Genomic DNA, 16,425 nt, shown 5'->3' on the forward strand with positions numbered 1-16,425 from the left:
CTGTTGCAGACAGCAGCAGTGAGATGAGATTGAAAAATCACTAAAAATAGTATAAGTAGAACTAAATAGTGAGTAAATTATGGAACTGAACCTTGATGAATCTATTTTTATATGGACGAAACGAAACGACCATATGAGCAGTATACTGAGAAATATTAAGGTTCTCGTGAGATAGGGCCAGAACGGTTTCTGGGTCCCCTGTCGCGACTTTGAAAATTTACCATAAATTATCCAGAAAGAATTAGGATCATGCCTTATATGTACAGATTCCATTTTGAGTCTAGTTTCATTAGAAACAAACGGCACCAGTATTAAAGCCCTGTACAGAGAGATATTCAAGTTGTAACGCGCGAAGGTCAGAGCAGTCGGTCCCTGTAACATGGGTGACTTTAACTAATAAACTGTACCAATTGGCCCAACCAAAAATTCTAAAAATAAATCCATGGATGGGTATATGAGTCTAAATTCAGGTAAAATTTACGAAACCAGTTTCCGAGTTTTGAAACTTGATATATGATTTTTAAGGCGACGGTGACGCAGTTTTCCAGCCTGACTGGTAATGTCAAATTGGTTGGCATCTTGAGAGGGTTTGGCCGTTAACCCCTCGTGTCCGACACCGGCGTCGGTCACGAGTTAGGGGTGTTACAAAGCAACTCATTAACAAATTTTTGTCAGTGTTTACCACATAATCATAATTTCACTGCAAGCTGTCTTCCTGAGCAACAGTCAATAAATCATTTATAACTAGAGCCACAAAACTCCAAATCAAGTTACGTTAATTTTCCCTGAAAATAGACTCATATATATTCTATCCATAAAATTTTCAGCATTTTTTGTATGGCCAATTAATACCATATTTTTCTTAAAGTTTCCCATGTTTCACTGTTTGACTAATCTGACCACTCTTCATTACGAATCAAATTTCTCATTGTACAGAATTCAAAATATGTTCTCGTTTATTCCATTTGAAACTCAACTCATTAATCTTTAATTAAATAATTTATGCAGCTTCTAATTCGTCTCCCACAATTAATGGTGATTTTCCAAAGTCACGTTACTGCTGCTGTCCCAAGCAGATTTATTACAAATCACTCTTTCACACATACCTTGCATGCCTGTTATTTAAACATGTATATCACCACTCAATCATCACATATCTATGATTTTACTTAAGTATAATCTCCATTTCGTCATTTTAAAGCACAACATGTTAGCCGATTTTTCCCTTTAGCATCTAAGGCACATGCATGCTCATTTGTTGGCTCAACTTCACCTATCTTCCATTTTTCATCAAAAGAACATGAAACAACAACCATTTCCTTCATTTTAATTCATGACTAAATGCTCACAACACAACTAAGAACCAAAATATGCTTCAAGAGTTAAGGTAGAATCAAGAAGCACTCATGAACATCATGATAGAAGCAAACTACCATGAACTTACCTTCAATTTTCTTCCCCAAGTGACTGAACATTCAAGAGCTTTCTCATCTCCTTTCTCTTCTCTAACTTTAGGCTATGATGAACAAAGATGGACAAAACTTTGTTCTTTTCACCCCTTTTTCTTTTAATAAAATTTCATATTTCATCCATTTAATTCTTTAATACAAAAGACATGAAATTCCCATCATGGAACATTTACCTAAACCATTATCATGGAACATTTACCTAACCCATTATCATGGAATATTTACCTAATCCATTATCATGGAACATTTACCTAACCCATTATCAATTTTTATCAATTTGTACCATAAATTATGGATATCAAGTGCTCATATTGTCTACAACAACATGATGGCTGGCCACTTCATGTAAAATGGGAGGTTTGTCATGCAAATCCTCCTATTTTGCACTCCTATTTATTTGGCCACTTCAATTTAGCCTATAGCATTTTCAAACATTTTCACATAGGTTCTATTTCATAATTTCACCCCCTTTTTCTTATGGAACAAAAATTAACTAAAATTGCCGAGTTCTATCTTAAGCTTGGGCCTTCTAGAGGCTCACTAACATAATTAAACCTGTGCCAACATTCACAAAATTTCCGAAAATTAGGGCGTTACACGTACTACCTGGGTGAACTGACATTCGACTGCTATGAGCCTTGCTCAAAATTATCGGAATAAGCTCTGAATTTCTCAGAACACAATCAATTTCTGAACCTCAAACAATCATTGCTATCAATCAAAAATTCTGAATCCTCTTTCGAAACACATAGTGCTCGTTTTGCAACTAATTCATCAACAACTTTTTGAGCTTCACGGATTTGTTGCATCAATAACAGTTTTACTTTTAACTCCGCTACTAACACATCATCAGCGGACACAGACAGGTGCACATTCATTGCTCGCAAAACAAACAGTGATTTACGGCTGAAAGCATCAGCAACCACGTTAGCCTTTCTCGGATGGTAATCAATGACAAGCTTGTAATCTTTCAATAATTCTAGCCAACATCTTTGTCTCAAATTCGAATCTCTCTGATTCATCAAGTATTTGAGGCTTTTGTGATCGGAATACACATGGCATTTTTCCCCGAACAAGTAGTGGCGCCAAATTTTCAAAGTGAAAACAATAGCAGCTAACTCGAGATCATAAGTTAGATAGTTTTTCTCATGTAGCTTCAATTGTCTCGAAGCGTACGCTACTACTCTACCCTCTTGCATCAACATACAGGCCAAACCATTCAGAGACGCATCACTATAGATCACAAATTCTTTACTGGATTCTAGCTGAACTAACACTGGAGCTTCGGTCAAAAGGGTTTTCAATTGATGAAAACTTTTCTGGCACTTTTCTGACCATTCAAATTTGACATTTTTCTGTAGCAACTTAGTCATCGGTGTTGCTATCATCGAGAAGCCTTTCACAAACCGTCTGTAATATCCGGCAAGTCCCAAAAAGCTTTGAACTTCCAAAACATTTCTCGAAGGCTTCCAATCAAGTATAGCTGAAATTTTACTCGGATCGACTCGGATACCCGATGCGGATACAACATGCCTCAAAAAGTTGACTTCCCTCAACCAAAATTCACATTTACTGAATTTCGCATATAACTGCTTGTCTCACAAAATTTTCAATAACAACCTCAAGTGTTCGATATGCTCAGTTTCGTCTCGTGAATAGATCAGGATGTCATCTATAAACACGACTACAAACTGATCCAAATACAGTCTGAAAATCTGATTCATTAAATCCTTGAAAATCGCAGGGGCATTAGTGAGCCCAAACAGCATCACTAGGAACTCATAATGTCCGTATCTTGTTCTGAAAGCAGTTTTAGGCAAATCAGAGTCTCTAACTCGCAACTGATAATAACCCGATCTCAAGTCTATCTTCGAAAATACTGAGGCTCCTTTCAGTTGATTAAACACATCGTCAATACGCGACAACGGATATTTATTATTTATCGTTGCCTTATTAAGCTGACAATAATCAATGCACATTCTCATGGTTCCATCTTTCTTTTTCACAAACTGCACTGGTGCACCACAGGGAGAAAAACTCGATCGAGCAAAACCTCTATCTGTCAACTCTTGCAACTGAGATTTCAATTCTTTTAGTTCAGTTGGTGCCATACGATACGGAGCTATCGAAATAGGTGTAGTGCTTGCTACTAGTTCAATACCAAACTCTACCTCCCGAACAGGTGGTAATCCAGGTAATTCCTCGAGGAATACATCTGGAAACTCACAAACCACTACCACTGTCTCAAGTTTCTTTTTTGACTCCTTACTATCCAGTACATATGCAAGATAAGCTTCACATCTCTTTTTCACATATTTCTGAGCTAACATCGAAAATATTACTGCCGGTAATCCATTTAAATCAGTAGGCTCAACTCGGATTATCTCATCATTCGAACATCCCAAGTCAATTATCTTTCGCTTGCAATTCACTACCACATCATGCATAGTTAACCAATCCATACCGAGAATGATATCAAACTCGTGAAAAGATAATAGCATTAGATCAGAAGAAAAGAAAAAATCTTAGATCATCAGGGGACATTTCTTACACACTTTATCAACTAGCACATAACGGCCCAAAGGATTCGACACTCGAATCACAAACTCAGTAGACTCAACAAGTAGAGTCTTACTGGATGCCAAAGTTTCACACACATACGAATGAGTAGAACTGGGGTCAATCAAAGCAATAAAGTCAGTATCAAAAAGAGTGAAAGTACCGTTAATAACATCTGGCGAAGAAGCGTCCTTGTGCACTCGTATAGCATAGGCTCTAGCAGGAGCACGAGCCTTAGAACGTACAACAGTATCTTTGGTCCCTCTCTGATTTCCACAAGCTTTATCCGCATGTCTAGGTGGTCTACCTCGTGTTGCAGTGTTACTAGGTCTCCCACTTGGATCAGTATTCTGTTCAGCTAATTTCGGACAGTCTCGGATAAAATGATCAGCTGATCCACACTTGAAACAGGAGCGGTCACGAAATCTACAGCTTCCTAAATGCCATTTTCCACAATTCTTGCACTCAGATCTGTCCTGACGATCATTGCCAACATTGGCAACAGAGGTGGCTCATGTATTCACAGGAGGTCAATCATGGTCTCGTCTGAAAAAACGCAAAGTATTCTTGGATTGACCTGAATCATCTCGAAATTTCTTCGATGACTGATGAAATGATTTTTCCGAAGATCTTTTACGGAACTCTCTAGTTTCATCATCAACTTTTCTTTTCTCTCTACCGAGCTCTTCGGTTTTACAAACTCGCTCGACAAGCACTACAAACTCTTTGATTTCCAGAATACCTACTAACAGTTTGATATCTTCATTCAACCCGTTCTCAAAGTGTTTACACATGTTAGCTTCAGACGAAACACATTCCCGAGCATATCTACTAAGTCTGACAAACTTTCGCCAGAATTCCAGAATCGCCATAGAGCCCTGTTTGAGCTCGAGAAATTCCTTCCGTTTCTGATTGAAGAATCTTTGACTGATATATTTCTTGCGAAACTCAGTTTGAAAGAATTCCCAAGTAACCCGTTCTCTTGGCACAACTGAAATCAAGGTATTCCACCAATAGTAGGCAGAATCACGCAACAGAGATATAGCACATTTTAAGCACTCATCGGGTGTGCTCAATAATTCATCAAACACGCGAATGGTATTATCGAGCCAAAACTCAGCCTCCTCGGCATCATCACTATCAGTAGCCTTGAACTCAGTAGCCCCATGCTTTCGAATTCTATCAACCGAGGGCTTGCTCAATCTCAACGGGTCGACTACAAGAGGTACCACAAGTGCAGGGTTTGTATTAGTTGGGGGCGGGGGTTGTGTAACAGCCGGATTAGTTCGAACATATTGGGTAAACCAATCGTTCATCATAGCATAGAAGGCTTGTTTAGCCTCATCATTTTGATTACTTGCATTTAGTTGAGAGTCAATCGGTGCTGTCCCGTGCGCGGGAGCAGGCACTACACTCTCGACATTGTCAGCTACCGCTCGATTGGGATCAGAATTCATTACTATACGAAAAATACATTTCAACTGTCAGAAATCATCACACTATCGTATTAGCACTTTATGGCATGTATAGCTAGACTCACACACGCTACTTTAGTCCTAGAATCGACTAAACCGTAGGTCTGATACCAATAAAATGTAACACCTATGACCCTCATCCGTCGCCGGAATAGATTCACAAGGTATTACCTATCAGAAGACAGATCAGACTAACCATTCATAATCAATCATGCATAAAATATAGTTTCTTTGATCTTTTAACCACGAACAAATTTTAACCAAATTAAAATAACTAATAAATTTCAAAATAATCGACACATAAGTCCATTGAGCCATATACTCATGCTTAAGAATTAAGCAAGCCATTTTCACATGGCTAGAATATTTACAATTTCAAAATATAACTTGTTTCAAAAGAGAGCTAAGCCTATACATGCCATCTTTCAAAATATAAACTATCAAAAATTACCAAAACAGTGAAGGATTTATAGTGTGGATGACTTTGGACTTGAATCCCCGAGCTCGTAGCTTTCAAACAAGATCTATAAAATAGGACAAAGACAAAAACATTCACAGTAAGCAATTAAGCATATTAAGTCTTAAGTATTTTAAACAAAAAAACTTATTTATGCACATTATTCACATATAACATATTCGAAATGCAACACTAATTAGCCGAATATGCATAGCCATATTAAATCCATTTCATTGACTTATCATTTCTTCAAATTTTGAATTACATAATCACACCATCTAAATGACTAGAAGTAATTCTTTGATTCGAGTTTATAGAGTTAATTCAAAGCACTGCTTTCACATATAATTTCAATGATCATAATCACATATATAACATATACTTTCATGTACTAAATTCAAAATGGCCGAATATAAATATACAAAATCACATTTCATATACTTCTCGTTTCACTTCGTAATTTAATTCACATTATCCTCATATGCATAAACAATTTATACGTACCTGGACAATTTAATCTATCGAACGAATCTAGATGCCGTATAGCATAAATCTCATATTCATAGACGTTTATTATTTCACCAGCAATTAGCCTGCTAGGTATAAACCTGAACTTATCACCAGCACGAGGCCTGCTAGACATTAAGTTCGAAACTCATTCATCGGCATTATGCCTGCTAGGCTTATGGCTCGAAACAATTTCACCAGCTAAAAGCTTTCTGAGCCATAGGCCCGAATAATAATTCGAATATAAATTTCACAAAATCATAATATATGCACTTCTTGTATTTATGCATTTCACACAAGTTAATCACATTAGTCCACTTAGACTTCATTCACGTATAATAACTTAATAACTATCACACTATTGCTTCTTAATTTACCATTACATATCTTCCATCTCATGAATATAACTTACAGCAATATGATCATAACAATTTCCTTATTTCACATTCATGCATACCATTCGGCTTTATGCATGTATATATATGTATATATACTAAAAGTATGGCTAAATTCTCGTGACATATCATGATTCATTCACAAATAACTTATATTTAAATACTTAAAACTTACCTCGAGTATTTCGAAACAACTACGGGTCGGCTATTCAACTACTTTAGCTTTCCCCTTATCCGAATTTGCCCCTCTATGCTCTTGAGCTTAAATTCAACAATTTTAAACTAGTCATTATTCGACTATTTAAGCATTACTTCAAAAATATAATATATATATTCGAATTTCACACATATAGATCATAGTAAACAAAAGTCATATACATTATAGGTTATCTTTGACCTTTCTATTTTCATCAATTTGAACTATTCCTTGACCAAATATTAAATTCGGCATTTTTTTTATGTCTATTCATCCCAAATACAATTAATTAATTCATCCTTTAACCTTAAACACAATCGGCCTTAAAATACAAACAATTTAACATTTCCTTTGTACACACCCTTAAGACCAAATGCATAATTCATTCTTCTTAACATATTTATACCTCATAACTATACTTATTTCCCACCTCTCAATCATCATCCGAACATGTATATGTAAGATACATATTAATCCTTAGTCAACTACCATTGGTCACTTAACATGATTAATTTCCGTTTTCAATATCATAGAAACCTAGGTTGGCCGAATATACAATTTCACCTATGCATAAACATAACCCACATTCCATTAAGCTTACATTATTCAAAATCATGTCATTAATGCATAAAGCCAAACCTTTAGACATTCAAATATCATTTTCTCAAATCACTTAAACGGCGAATATTCTTTTTCTAACATTTTAATACTCAACATTTGCTCAAATCATTATTCAAGTTCAATTTCGGCTAACACACATATAAATACTAGGAACTAAATATTAACTTTGCATTTCACCATAATAGCCAATTTCCATTAAACAATTAAGCCATAATTATTCAATTTTACCAAGCTCAACTCATCTATTATCAATCCTCAATACACAAAAGCATCAAAAACAACATCAAAGAAATACAAACATCCATGACTGAATGTCATCTTCATCAATTTACAAAAAAAATTTACCATGAGCTAGCTTCTATACTTGATGACCACTCCAAATATACAAAGATTTTCAATGAAAGAGCATTAAACATACCTTAATCAACTTAAAGTTGACTTTATGCCTTAACTTCAATTTCTTCTTTTCTTTCTTTTGGTACGGCAATGGAAGAAGAAAAAGATGAACCAACTTCGTTTTTATCACCCTTTTCTTTTAATAAAAATTCATATTTCATATTATTTATCCATTAAACATTTAATTAATTAATATAAAAGACATAAAATGTCAATCATCCACTAACCTTGCCGTCCACTAACTTAAGGAAAGGGGTATTTGACATGCAAGTCCGCATATTTTAAACCATACAATATTTGGCCACTACAAATTAACCTATCACATTTTCAAGTTTCTCACGTAAGTCTTTTTTAATAATTCCACATTCAAATGACAAAATTAAGACACGATACTTTCACACATGAAACTTCACATATAATAAACATAGAAAAGAGCATTTAAATAATTTTGTGACTCGGTTTTGTGATCCCAAAACCACTTTTCGACTAGGGTCAAATTAGGGCTGTCACATTATCAACCTAAGGCGTACCACTTTATAGTAGCCCTTAGGCCACTAAGGGGGTGAGTGGATTGTTGTACATTAGTAATCACCAACCCGAGCCCTGCTAGGGATCTGAGACTCTGACCCGTGACTCAGATAAGTTCCACTAGAATATTGAGTGTAAAGCAAGCCATGAGAGGACAGTAAGGCGAGATATATAAATATTTGGGTGTTAAAAACATGAATAGCTAGATATAAATAATCGAAAAATGTTGGATGTAATTATAAAACAAATTATATTTTTAGGGGGATAATTCAAATTCGAACCTTGAAAATGATATTATTGAGAGCGACAATCATGAATCCCAATAAAATCGGTCTCTATGAACTACAAAACAAACATTATGACTTCATAAATTATTTTGGTTGGCCTATACAGACATTTGTTAATTATAAAGCTAATGATCCAATGGAAGAATTGAATCTATTTATGTATTTGAGGGAGCTAACTATTGATTTAGACTTGAACAGTAGAAGGGAAATGTTGATCCTCAGTATCGTTCTACCCAACTTGAAATCAACATAGAGGTAATTTATATATATATTTAGATCATCCTATAGTGGTGGAAATGTTATGAACATATGATTATCCTTGATTTATGCATTATATTCAGGAAAGTAGAAGTGAAATAGAGAAAGCAACAAGGGATTACAGTTGTGTAAACAACTAACTGCCATATCTAGAGACAAAGTTGTGGGAGAAAAGGAAGCTATGCGATGTATTGCATTCACACTAAGACAAGTATCCATTAAGGGATTCAAAGGGAAAGATGGGGAAATGGAATTCCCAAGGCATCTAATTAGGAAAGGTGCCAAGTTGAAGAGAATAGAGATTTGGTGCAACCATTGCTGCTCAAGAGAAGGAGGTGAGGCAACTCTTGGTTTACTTTCACTGCCTAGATCCTCTATTGATGTATCCATTCTTCTTAAACTGCCACCCCAATTTGATGGTAGTTTTGGAAGAGGGTCTCAACCCTAAACTAGTTATTATTATTTTTATTTTTTTTACTTTATGTCATGGATTTTCAAATTAGTTAAGAATTTTGAATAGAATAGGGAATTTATCATTGGTTTTTCAAAGATGATTTTGGGTGTGATTTTATGTTTCTATTTTTCTAGAATGACATACTCCAGTTTGAAAGTTAGTTTTAATGGGATAATGGCAAGTTTTACTCTTGTATTTTAACGAAACTGTCAATGTGGTATTTTTACTTTTAATTTGTTTAATTTGTTATTTTTATTTTTATTTTATCGAATATTTTTGTACCCTGATCTAACAGTGCTAAATTTTGTCACATATTTACACTTCGACTATTGATAGAGTGTGATATGGCATAGTGATCAGGGTAAAATACTGAATGAATAGAATTTAAGGATTTGCTGATAATTTTCTCCTTTCATCAGGGTAAAATATACATGCAATTTTATTAAAATATATCTTTTAACAAAAAATTATTTTTTAATTAAATTAAAATATTAAATTAAAAAATTATAAACCCTTTTATTTTCTATTCTTTTTTTTTTTAATCTTTTTCTCTCCACTTTCATTTTCTTCATTTCTTTCTCCACAATGAACCCTAGCCACCGTCATCGCTGTCACTGCTGTTCCTATTGGTAGCATCTCTACACTGTCTACTGGTCTTGATTCTCACTCTAAAATGAAGCTCATCCTTCCCCTTTCTCTTTCTTGCTTTTGATCTCCCCATAACCAACAAAATGTTCAACCAAAATTTCAAAAAAAAAAAACCTTGATCCATCTTCATCCACAAGGCTCTAGCAATATTGAGCTAAGAAAATGTTTATTAATAGATAAAAATATGATAGAGCACGAGAGTTTAATCCATCTACATCCATAATATTTTAGCAAAAATGAAGAATCAAAAATACTATAACAAAATAAAAGAAAAAGAAAAGAAGAGAAAAGATAAATGAAAACCTAAGCTAAGAAAATAAGAGTAAAAATTATACAATGTCTAACATAATTTTCTACACTAGCCTAGTCACCCAAATAGTTGATATAAGGTGGTATTTATGGGAAAAAAATATTTAATGTAACATTGAAAATTATGTCCTGAAATAAAAAGTGACTTAAGCTTGTTTGGCCAAAAAATTACCCTTACAATTTTTCTTCACCTGTCAGACTTTAGTGCTGCAACACCTAGGCTTTTGGTGTTGAGACATTCGTGGCAATGGGCACAACCTTGGCTTGGGGCACCTGGTGTCGTGACTTCGACAACAATGGCATCAGGTTCCTTCACTTGAACAATTGGCTTAGAATCATAACTTATAGGGTTTGAAGTTGCAACTTTAAGGCTTGGCGTTGCGACCCCACATGATTACTGTCGTGACTTCAATGGAAGATTACTCCAAGTTGAGTTTTCATTGAAGCTTGCTTCCTCAAGGTAATGGGGAGTCTGTGTCGCGAAACATGCACCTGTCATGACCCCCACAACAATTAAGGTCCTCTTTGATGTTTGGCCTGAGTCATCTCCTTACACAAACTTAAATCAATCATTAGACTCTCAACCATATAGTTTTTCCAGTTTTGGTAAACTATCATTAGCACTAAAACATAAAAATCGATAAATACTCGAGAAAGCCTAATTTGACATATCAAATTACAATATATAATGTTGCGACTTTGTCCTCAAGTAGATCAATTTATTCAACTTTAGGGATGTGGTCGATGTTGTGACATTACTAGTTCAATGTTGTGACCATGAATGTTGGTGTCACAATCTTGAGTAAATGCACACAAAGTGTTTGAGTAAATTCTCTCAAACATATTTTTTAACTCAAGAATCTAATACAATGAGATGATTACAAATGAGAGGGGAAGACCTCAATTTATTGTTGAGCTCCTTTAGATCCAACGGTACAGATCGAATTACCTCAACAGTTAAAATTAGTTTCCATCTACAATAAGAGACCTATAATAGATATAAGCTCTATAAATCTTTATCCTTTAGGGTTGTAATTATCCTAGTACAAATACAATTTACTGAGTGTTTACAATTTAATTAAAATTCAAGTAGATGGCCCTTCAGTCTTTTCCAAGCAATGAATCAATCATGCAACGCCAAATGACCCCCAATAAATAAGAGGGATTAAAGTGTGCCTTGATTCCACAGCTTGTGACACAAGGAACAACTCGATGCCCACACATTTATTGTAACCAACAACCTTCAAATCTGGAGATATTCCAACTAAATAGGTAATATGTTCATCTTCAACATTTTTAGGCCTTACTATTATAATATTTGTTATTAACATTCATCCCTCCCTTTAACTTAAGAATCTAAAAGCATACTAAAGCACAAACTCAGGCCATTCTCGAAAACTATCCTTAACCTCTTATTCTCAAAAATCATCATTATCATTTGCACTGCCAACAGAATGAGGAAAGAGCTATAGATTTCGCCATTAAAACTAACTTGATTCCTAAATTTGAAATAACCCTCCCACCAGTGAAACCAATCTTCCTAATAAATATTGTGATAGTCATGGCACTTAAATTAACCCTACACTCCAATCCTAATTCACTTAGCCCTTCAGCTATCACATCTACTCCACTAGAGTTGGTCTTACTATGACAACCATTAGACAGGGGCGAAGCCAGAAAAATTTTTAGGGGAGGCAGATGAAATTTTAATTTTTTAGAGTTTATATTTTTATAATTTGTAAAGGATTAAATTTAATTTTTGTTAAATGAACATGTTTTGTTAAATGTTTTTTGATGAAATTTTGAATCAGGGATTAAATTGCTAAAGATGTAAAAATATAGGTTTTATTATGAAATGATGGTAAATATGAGTTGTTCCAAGGTTCCTTGTGGTTGTGGTTAAGTTGGATTTAAGTTAAAATGGTTAAATTGCAAGATATGACCTTAAGGATTAAATTGTGAAAAGTTAAAATATTAAGGGTAAATTGGTAATTTTGCATAAAAATGAAATATGGATTAAGTGGAATTCTAGAAGTCTTTAATTGATTGAAATTATCTATTTTGATCAAAGTAAATCACGTACGGACCAAGATCGAGGCAAAGTAAAAGCTTCAGATTAGTTTGACCTAATTTCTATGCCCCTAGTTATCAAGGTACGTTCGTATGAATTGTAATCATACTAATGTTATATAAATTGAATGTCTGTTATGTTATATTAATGTAATTGAATTAGTTCATAAAAGTACCAATGCTATGATGAATTGATGGCTATTAAGTCCCAGTTGAACCTTAGGAATTCTTAGGATACAAATGACATGTCATTAGGGATTTCATTTTTCTAGAGTCGGTCTTTAATGTCCTACTAATGATCGAGGTTGTAGCACCCCAAACCCGCCCGAAGTTATGGCAGATCCTGCATGCCACATCAAAATGTTAAAAAATTTTCATTCTAAGTCCGTAAAATCGTACTTGATGTTCAAAAGATTAATTCATTAAGGGTTAAAGTGAATGGAAGTCACACCGTAGGAAACCTAAAAGAGGTGGTGAGTCCATCTGACCGCTTATACCAAGCTCCTTCGGATCCAATCCTAGACATGCATACCGCCATTGCCACACCTTAACGTCATGGATATTTCTAGGAAACCGATTTGATTAAGTCATTTTAGGAAAAGTGATTAATTTTGGAAAATACTTTCATTGCGGAAGCTTTGCTTGTTGTCGTGTTATTTTGAAATCAACTGTTGTTTTTGAAAACGTGCCTCTAAAGCTATCCAATTTCAATAGTTAAAATAAGTATTACCTATCTTAGTAATACATATTAAAACCATCAAAAATAATTAAGCGGCCTTATTACATTTAAAAACCCAAAACTTCAAACGTAAATAAAAGGATGTCCAGTTCACCAGAAGAAAATCAAACTTTCAAAACGGTGGCCACTCCAATTCCCTCACGACTCCAAGCCCACTATGGTTGGGGATTACTGCGTGGATGAAAATAAAAGGGTGAGTTTGGGGAAACTCAGTGCATAAGGAAAACCCATTCAAAGCCCAAGTCACTCAAGCCTATTGGGCCTAAGCCCATTCAGTAATAATGGTAATGGACCGAGCCCTTTTCATTATAATAAACCGGGCCTTAGCCCTTATTCAGATAATGATGGCCCATAGGCCCATTTCAAAATACATGCAACATCAATAACATATGCAAGCCCATTTGGGAGACTACTCAACTCACCAACCACTACACTCCACCGCATTCAGCCATACACTCCATGTGGGATAGCTCAACCCACCCAAATTTAACACTCCACAGCTTGCAAAGATTGTCGCTCAGCTATCAAAGAATTGAGGCAAAGCCTCCAGTACGTGGACAAGCCACTTTCAGTACTTCCTTCGTCAATATCCCAATCCCATGCATCACATAATAACAACATGGCATGCAGTAAATAACAACAGTCAAACATGCATTTAGGTCAATTTAACCCTAAGGGTATTTCGGTAATTTATCTACTAGGGTAAACTGTAAATTTTCCACTTTTAAAGGTATTTCAGTAATTTATCTATTTTAGGGTTTTTCATGCATATTCCCACTTTTCACGTACTAACAGAATCACGTATCGAGAGTTCTTACCGAATTGGGCCCGTTGGCCCATCATTCCAATTTTGGCCCATTAAGCCCAAAAATATCGAGGGCACAGAAATCATGCACTTTGCAGTCCAAACATTGCAGCTTACTAAAAACATTAATCGATTTACCTCACGAGCATTCGCACACTCGCAAATCTACAAAATACCGGTTTTCGACATTTCGCTTTTCGCTTTTGCCGATCTAGACTAAGAAAGAGGGTGTTAGTTACACACTGCTTATAGATATGCCGACGAGATCCACACACGAACCGCCTACAATTGGATTACTAACACGTTAATCTAACTATTCAAATACAAACTACGATTAACCCCTTACAATATTCGCCAACCACACCTACAGATCATAGTAAGCTTATAAGAAATCAATAAGCAACTCATTAACAAATTTTTGTCAATGTTTACCACATAATCATAATTTCACTGCAAGCTGTCTTCCTGAGCAACAGTCACTAAATCATTTATAACTGGAGCTACGAAACTCCAAATCAAGTGCCGTTAATTTTCCCTGAAAATAGACTCATATATATTCTATCCATAAAATTTTCAGAATTTTTTCTATGGCCAATCAATACCAGATTTTTCTTAAAGTTTCCCATGTTTCACTGTTTGACTAATCTGACCACTCTTCATTACGAATCAAATTTCTCATTGTACAGAATTCAAAATATGTTCTCGTTTATTCCATTTGAAACTAGACTCATTAAGCTTTAATTACATAATTTATTCAGCTTCTAATTCTTCTCCCACAATTTATGGTGATTTTCCAAAGTCACGTTACTGCTGCTGTCCCAAGCAGATTTATTACCAAATCACTCTTTCACACATACCTTGCATGCATGTTATTTAAACATGTATATCACCAATCAATCATCACATATCTATGATTTTACTTAAGTATAATCTCCATTTCATCATTTTAAAGCACAACATGTTAGCTGATTTTTCCCTTTAACATCTAAGGCACATGCATGCTCATTTGTTTGGCTCAACTTCACCCATCTTCCATTTTTCATCAAAGGAACATGAAACAACAACCATTTCCTTCATTTTAATTCATGACTAAATGCTCACAACACAACTAAAAATCAAAATATACTTCAAGAGTTAAGGTAGAATCAAGAAGAACTCATGAACCTCAAAATAGAAGCAAGGTACCAAGAACTTACCTTCAATTTTCCTCCTCCTAATGACTGAATACTCAAAAGCTTTCTCCTCTCCTTTCTCTTCTCTAACTTTCAGCTATGATGAACAAAGATGGACAAAACTTTGTTCTTTTCACCCCTTTTTCTTTTAATAAAACTTCATATTTCATCCATTTAAATCTTTAATACAAAAGACATGAAATTCTTATCATGAAACATTTACCTAATCCATTATCATGAAACATTTACCTAACCCATTATCATGGAACATTTACCTTTGTTATAGTTTATATTTTTATAATTTGTAAAGGATTAAATTTAATTTTTATAATTTTAGGGGGGCCAAAGTACAATTTTACCTTTACTAATTTAAAATTTTTTAAAAATTTTAAGTGCCTAAAATAAAATTTTCCATTTTAGGGGGGCCGAGGCCCATGCCAGCCTCCCCTGGCTACGCCCTGCCATTAGACCCCATTCTTTTACACATCTTGTAACGCTTCAATAATTTCGATGTTATTAGATATATAAAATGTTGGAAATAGAAATACAAAATTTTCTGTGAGAATAAATTAATATTGCTCAATAAGGCATTAAAAAGAGATAAAATTGTAAATTACAAATTTTGGGTATGGATTAAATTGAAATTGGATAAGTAATTGAAAAGATTAGACGGGTAAAATTTTCAAATTAGCAAGTTAGGCAATACCATAAGGGAATAAAATATATGAGGACCTCTAGGGATATTAAACCATGAGAAATGGCAATTTACCTTACTAGGAATACTCCCGCATGATGTGCGAGTTATTTTTTTTTAAATGTAAAAATTTTATTTAATGTTTGTAAATTTAATTTAATTCAATAAAATTAGAACTATATTTTTATATTTTTCTTTGATTGTAATTAAATAAATCATATATTTGATAAAAATAAATTTATATTTAATTAACAAATAACGAGGAATTCTTTAAACGTAGCACAAAGTGCATTATAATTATTAACTACTAATTATTATTAAATGACGGATGCTTAAAATTAATATTTTAGCCCTCAATTTAATTTATCACTTGTTTGAGTAATTGG

At 34.4% G+C, this 16,425-nt stretch overlaps 1 long non-coding RNA gene across 1 annotated transcript in view; it reads right to left on the minus strand.

The window, feature by feature from the left end:
• LOC128293287 (uncharacterized) overlaps window positions 1-15,493 on the minus strand; it is a 48,579-nt gene extending 33,086 nt beyond the window's left edge. Inside the window, exon 1 of the long non-coding RNA XR_008283458.1 lies at window positions 15,370-15,493. This is a non-coding gene — a long non-coding RNA (uncharacterized LOC128293287). The remainder of the gene's footprint in view (window positions 1-15,369) is intronic.
• Window positions 15,494-16,425: the final 932 nt, after the last annotated feature.

Source organism: Gossypium arboreum, chromosome 5 (assembly GCF_025698485.1).
Source record: "Gossypium arboreum isolate Shixiya-1 chromosome 5, ASM2569848v2, whole genome shotgun sequence".
NCBI lineage: Eukaryota > Viridiplantae > Streptophyta > Magnoliopsida > Malvales > Malvaceae > Gossypium > Gossypium arboreum.